This window comes from Oncorhynchus kisutch, linkage group LG26, assembly GCF_002021735.2.
Source record: "Oncorhynchus kisutch isolate 150728-3 linkage group LG26, Okis_V2, whole genome shotgun sequence".
In the NCBI taxonomy this organism is placed as follows: Eukaryota; Metazoa; Chordata; class Actinopteri; order Salmoniformes; family Salmonidae; genus Oncorhynchus; species Oncorhynchus kisutch.
In genome coordinates this window covers 29,251,546-29,258,187 of record NC_034199.2, presented here as the reverse complement: position 1 = coordinate 29,258,187, position 6,642 = coordinate 29,251,546, and positions in this window count along the sequence as shown.

The window sequence follows — 6,642 nt, the reverse complement described above, 5'->3', positions numbered from 1 at the left end:
TGTGTGTTATTAACGTCTGCCTACGTTACTGTACTGCCTAGATCCACTAGCCGGGACAACCGGACGATGGGCCTGAACGCAGAGTCACCGCCAGACCTCCCATGCCCATTCTGGTGGTGATCTGCAGCTTGCAGAAAGCCTACCAGGGTAAACCACCGGTGATCCACAGGGACACCCGATGGTCATTCTTATGGTGGGTTGCAACATGAAGAATCCTTCCAAGTTGAACCCACCAGAGGGGGACTGTCATGACTGGCCTGTTCGGGCCAGGTTACCGTGGACCACAATCCTACAGAGACAAGTCTTGCACCCACCAGCTGGGAGAGATAGAGAGGTATAGAGGTGGGGGGTTTTATGACACCTTACACCCATTGTAAATCTTAAGGCAGCAGACAAAATGCAATGTATGATGTGCCTATGGAGAACCTACCTCAGAACAGTAACATGCAATAAATGGACTTTGGAACAATATATTTTGCCAGACAAAATGGTGGTACTGATGATAGATGGAATATGAAGATGAATGTCATTTTTGTTTTATGTTATTAAAAATTTAAATGACAACGTTATAACAAAAACATAACTTGAAGAGTTTTCTTAATACTGTATGTACTTTACTGATCTTACACAGAATTGCTGCAGCGTGACTACAAGAGCGTCCTGGCCCCGCAATACATGAGCAACCCGCTGTCTGTATGACATCTGTCGTTGATGCTAGTACCCACGCCTTGTAATGAGATGTGTGCAGGCTCTGACTCTGCTCTATGTCTGCTTTTAGGTAGACAAGGTCGTCTCCAACATCCTTCAATAACACCCGACTGACTTTGTGACTGTGTAGGTATTGGTTCGCCTCCAAACTTTTTAAGTTGCTCATCGCCTTACCATCGCAAGCTAAGTAAGTAAATGTGCTACCGTACGTGATACGAGGCCACTTCTTCACGTCATCTTCCCAACCATCAATTATGGAGGGTAAAGGTAGGCTAATAGGTAGGCTAATATTACCATTTTGATCCCTGTCAGGTTGTGTTCCCACATCATTATTAGTTTGGCAAGCTCTTCCGTTAGTTTACTTTGAACCAGAAATAACGCCCATAATTCGCTCAAGGCATCATGGGACATGGGAAACTTGTGGATAGTCATATCTAACAACTGTGACATCATAAGCCACTGTATGGCAGTACCACGACATCCTAATTCCAACAGTCCAATCAAACATTCCAAACACTAGAACTCACCTATTTCTTTGGAGGCTACTTTTCAATTCTCTCTGATTTGACTATTCACTATTGAGAAATGACTTTGAAGTGTGCTACTATTGTTATCTGGGTGTTTTGGCATTACACATTGGAATCCCAGATGGTGAGGGTCTTTGTGAGACCCTGATGCCCCCCATGATCCCGAAACAGTGGGCCAGTGCTACCACCTTTCAACATTGACACACAGTTCTAAGCAATATCTACCATCACTGGACAACAAATCAGGCCACTATTGGACACACTTCTCACCAGATCACCAGAAATTCTATGCCCAGCTTTGTAGCCATGTTTGGAGGACCTCTTACCCAGGAAACTGAGCTGAAGAGTGAGGAGAGAGAAGGAACAGGAGAACCTGTCTTGAGGAGGAAGGTTGGAGAAGTCCATGGGTCCATAGCCAGCAGCCTACCACCCTGAATACCACTGCTGGCTTGCTTCTGAAGCTAAGCAGGGTTGGTCCTGGTTGGTCCATGGATGGGAGACCAGATGCTGCTGGAAGTGTTGGAGGGCCAATAGGGTGCTGCCTTTTGGATGGGACGTTAAATGGGTGTCCTGACTCTCTGAAGTCATTAAAGATCCCATGGCACTTATCTTAAGAGTAGGGGTGTTAACCCCGGTGTCTTGGCTAAATTCCCAATCTGGCCCTCAAACCATCACGGTCACCTAATAATCCCCAGTTTACAATTGGCTCATTCATCCCCCTCCTCTCCCCTGTAACTATTCCCCAGGTCGTTGCTGCAAATGAGAATGTGTTCTCAGTCAACTTACCTGGTAAAATAACGGATAAATAAAATAAAAAAGGGAGAGCAGACAGAAGGATGGAATCTGCAGGATGTGTGCTTTGGGTCCTCTCTGCTCACATCTCTTGTTTGTTGAACGGTATTGGCCTGATCAGTTTCCAGTGGCTTCTACAAGTACTGGGGATAGAATGGGACCATCTGAGAAAGCCTATAGAAGAACAACACAATGTTATTCATTGGAAACAAGGCAAAAAGAGTCATGAAAAACAACACTTTATATATTAGTTTGTTCTTTATGTCCTTGTTTGTATTCCTTAGATAGTGGACGTGTAAGAGGTAGGAGGTGGCCAGGAGAAGAGGGGTGTTAAGTGGGAAACTGAGAACTGGAAAGCAAACAAAGCTCATCCAGTGTCAACCTCCCAAAGCTTCCCCAAGAAGCTAGCTGAAGAGGCCCATCAGCCACTCCTGGGCTACAATACCCGGACCCCTTCTACTGCCGGTACGGGGCTCGGAACCCCGCCGATCCTTCACGACTGGACTACCGACATAATCTGCTCAAGGGGGTACTCAACTGGCTCCTACATCACGACGTCCCCTGAATGCTCATCTGCTAGCCTGCTAGCCGCGGCCCGCTAGCTGTCTAGAGCATATCGGACTGCTAGCTAATAGGCCAATCGGCCAATTTCTCAGGCCACTACACCTATTTTGCCAATTGGCCTGGGCCCCTTTTACTCAACGAAGCCCTGCTTATCCATCACGACTGGACTACCGACGTAATCTGCCCAAGGTTTTTTTTCCAACAGGCCCTTCCATCGCGACGTCCCCTTTATGCCCATCTGCTAGCCTACTAGCCGTGGCCCGCTAGCTGTCTAGAGCATATTGGACTGTTAGCTGAATAGATCCATCAGCCAATTTCTTGGGCTACTATACCTATTTTGCCAATTGGACTTGGAACCCTCTGCTACTCTGAACCCTACTAATCTAATCCATCTATCGACGACACCACACGAAGAGGCTAAAACAGACTTTCCTCCATCGCAACATCCCTCTAAGGCCCTTCTGATAGCTTGCTAGCCCCGGCCTGCTAGCTGTCTGAATCGCCGTGTCCCAGCCAGCCCAACCACTCACTGGACCCCTATGATCACTCGGCTATGCATGCCTGTCCCTAATATCAATATGCCTTGTCCATTACTGTCCTGATTAGTGATTATTGTCTTATTTCACTGTAGAGCCTCTAGCCCTGCTCAATATGCCTTAACCAACCATTTAGTTCCAACCTCCCACATAGGCAGTGACATCACCTGGTTTAAACGTCTCTAGAGACAATATCTCTCTCATCATTACTCAATGCCTAGGTTTACCTCCAATGTACTCACATCCTACCATATCTTTGTCTGTACATTATGCCTTGAATCTATTCTATTGCACCCAGAAACCTGCTCCTTTTACTCTCTGTTCCGAACGTACTAGACGACCAGTTCTTATAGCCTTTAGCCGTACCCTTATCCTACTCCTCCTCTGTTCCTCTGGTGATGTAGCGGTTAATCCAGGCCCTGCAGTGCCTAGCTCCACTCCTATTCCCCAGGCACTCTCATTTGTTGGCTTCTGTAACAGTAAAAGCCTTGGTTTAATGCATGTTAACATCAGAAGCCTCCTCCCTAAGTTTTTTTAATATACTACTTTAGCACACTCTACCAACCCAGATGTCCTAGCCGTGTCTGAATCCTGGCTTAGGAAGACCACCAAAACCCCTGAAATTTTCATCCATAACTACAACATTTTCTGACAAGATAGAACTGCCCAAGTTGGCGGTGTTGCAATCTACTGCAGAGATAGCCTGCAGAGTTCTGTCTTACTATCCAGGTCTGTACCCAAACAGTTTGAGCTTCTACTTTTAAAAATCCACCTTTCCAGAAACAAGTCTCTCACCGTTACCACTTGCTATAGACCACCCTCTGCCCCCAGCTGTGCCCTGGACACCACCATCTATCTTCAGAGCTCATGCTGCTAGGTGGCCTAAACTGGGACATGATTAACACCCCGGCCACCCTACAATCTAAATGATCAATGAACCCACGAGGTACAACCCCAAATCCGTAAACACGGGCACCCTCATCAATATCATCCTAACCAACTTGCCCTCCAAATACACCTCTGCTCTTTTCAACCAAGATCTCTGTGATCACTGCCTCATTGCCCATCTATAATTAGCCCATCCAACTACCTCATCCCCATTCAGTATTTATTTATCTTGCTCCTTTGCACCCTAGTATCTCTACTTGCACATTCATCTTCTGCACTTCTACTATTCCAGTGTTTAATTGCTATATTAGAATTACTTCGCCACCATGGCCTATTTATTGCCTTACCTCCCTTATCCTACCTCATTTGCACACTGTATATAGACTTTTTCTACTGTATTATTAACTGTATGTTTGTCTATTCCATGTGTAACTCTGTGTTGTTGTATGTGTCGAACTACTTAGCTTTATCTTTGCCAGGTCGCAGTTGTAAATGAGAACTTGTTCACAACTAGCCTACCTGGTTAAATAAAGGTGAAGTAAAAAATTTAAAAATTAAAAAGAAGAGAGGCTGTCGCTCTAAGAAGAGGAGGCACTAAACCTGATGATGAACCATTAAAGCTAAGAGTGTTCTGCAGCTTTTACAGTTATTTCAGACATTTTGATTTAAATCATTTATTTTTCTTAGGAACTTGGATTCCTGGTGCCACTACTCTGCCCTACCAAGCAAAATGGCAAACTGCTAATTTGGTCTAAAATTTGTTAATGTCATTTTTACTACATTAAATACATGCTTAATCATGTGGACAAGTATCCTGCCTCTATTGTATTGTGTTTTGGAGAAAATGGCAGTCATGTTAGCAGTAACTACATAAAATTACTGTGAAACCAAGGTAAATAAAAAACAGTTTCTCAGTTCCTGTCACGATCGCTGTCGTCGTGGAAATGACCGGACCAAGGTGCAGCATGGTGAGCGTACATTTATTTTATTGATAAATGTCACCAACAAACCAAAGAACAAGACCATGATGCTTACTTAGGCTATAATGCCACTAACAAAGATAACTACCCACAAATACAAAAGGTAAAAAGGCTGCCTAAGTATGATTCCCAATCAGAGACAACGATAGATAGCTGTCTCTGATTGAGAACCATAACCGGCCAAAACATAGAAACAAAGAACATAGAGTTTCCCACCTGACCAACCAAATATGGAGAATAAAAAGATCTCTACGGTCAGGACGTGACAGTTCCACTCTATGAACAGTTACTGCCTTTTTGCTTGGTAGGGCAGTATTGTCCTTCCAATCTAGCTCAAAAACCAAAACTCTAGTGGCATTCTGCCTTCTCCCCACAGTTTTCAGCAGTTAGCTTCACCCACGACTGGTTCTACAATCCCGATGCTGTTTTCATTTTAGAAAGGTCAATAATCCTCACTTGCAATACCGCTTTCTATACACATGGCCCTTATCGTTCATCAGCAGGAAAGAATTCCTCAAATAAAAAAAGATACACTTACTGTAGCAGGTTTTTACAGATCCATACAGCTATGGGTGCCTCCATCCCACTGAACTACACTAAGTTCCACTAGACTTCCCGAGTTACCAGAGGTGGGACCAAGTCACTATTAGGCTATTAAGCAAGTCTCAAGTCACAAGGTTTGAGTCTCAAGTAGAGTCCCAAGTAGAATGAATGGGTCAAGTCTTTAGTCAAGTGCAAGTCATACATTCTAAGAGCAAGTCAAGTCCAGTCACATTTTTTCAAGTCAAGTCTCAAGTCCAAATTACAAATCTGTGCCTATTTATTGAAGCTATCAGACAGCCCTTTTCACTATTTTATTTATAACACATTTTGATGACGTAATTGTAAAATAGGGACCTTATAGCAGTCTTAATTAAGGGAAATCAGCAGAAGGCAAGGCAGGTTATCCTGCTCAGTGTAGATACATTTACAGGTCTTGGTAATCCATGGTGAAAGAGCTATATCATACATCACGGGAAATATTCTCATAACAAAGGAAACTATACACATAAATGGAACTTCTACCTCATGCATCTTGCTGAATGTTCATGTGGACAATAAACATACCGACCCTGTCAGAGAGAAATGGTAGGCCTAAATGAAAATGTATAATTTCAAACATGAAACAGACATGTCTAAGTGTTGCAATACGCCATGCTGAGATGGAATAATCAGACATCCTTCAGAAACGCCAGATCAGAGGCAGTAGTTGCCAGATCAGAGGCAGTAGAGTTGCCAGATCAGAGACAGTAGGGTCGCCAGATCAGAAGCAGTAGGGATGACAAGAGACATTCTCTTGATAAGTGTGTGAATTGGACCATTTCTGTCCTGCTAAGTGTAACGAGTACATTTGGTTGTCAAGGAAAATATATGGAGTAAAAAGTACATCATTTTCTTTAGGAATGTAGTGAAGTAAAAGTTGTCAAAATATAAATAGTAAAGTACAGACACCCCAAAAAAACTACTTAATCAAGTAGTATTTTAAAGTATGTTTACGTAAGTTATTTTCACCACTGCATTTAATTAAAATTGAGAAAGCAACAGCAAACATTTCGACAAGAGAAGCGCTCTCCACCGGCGACAGTTTGGAGAGTGCAAGTAGAGAGA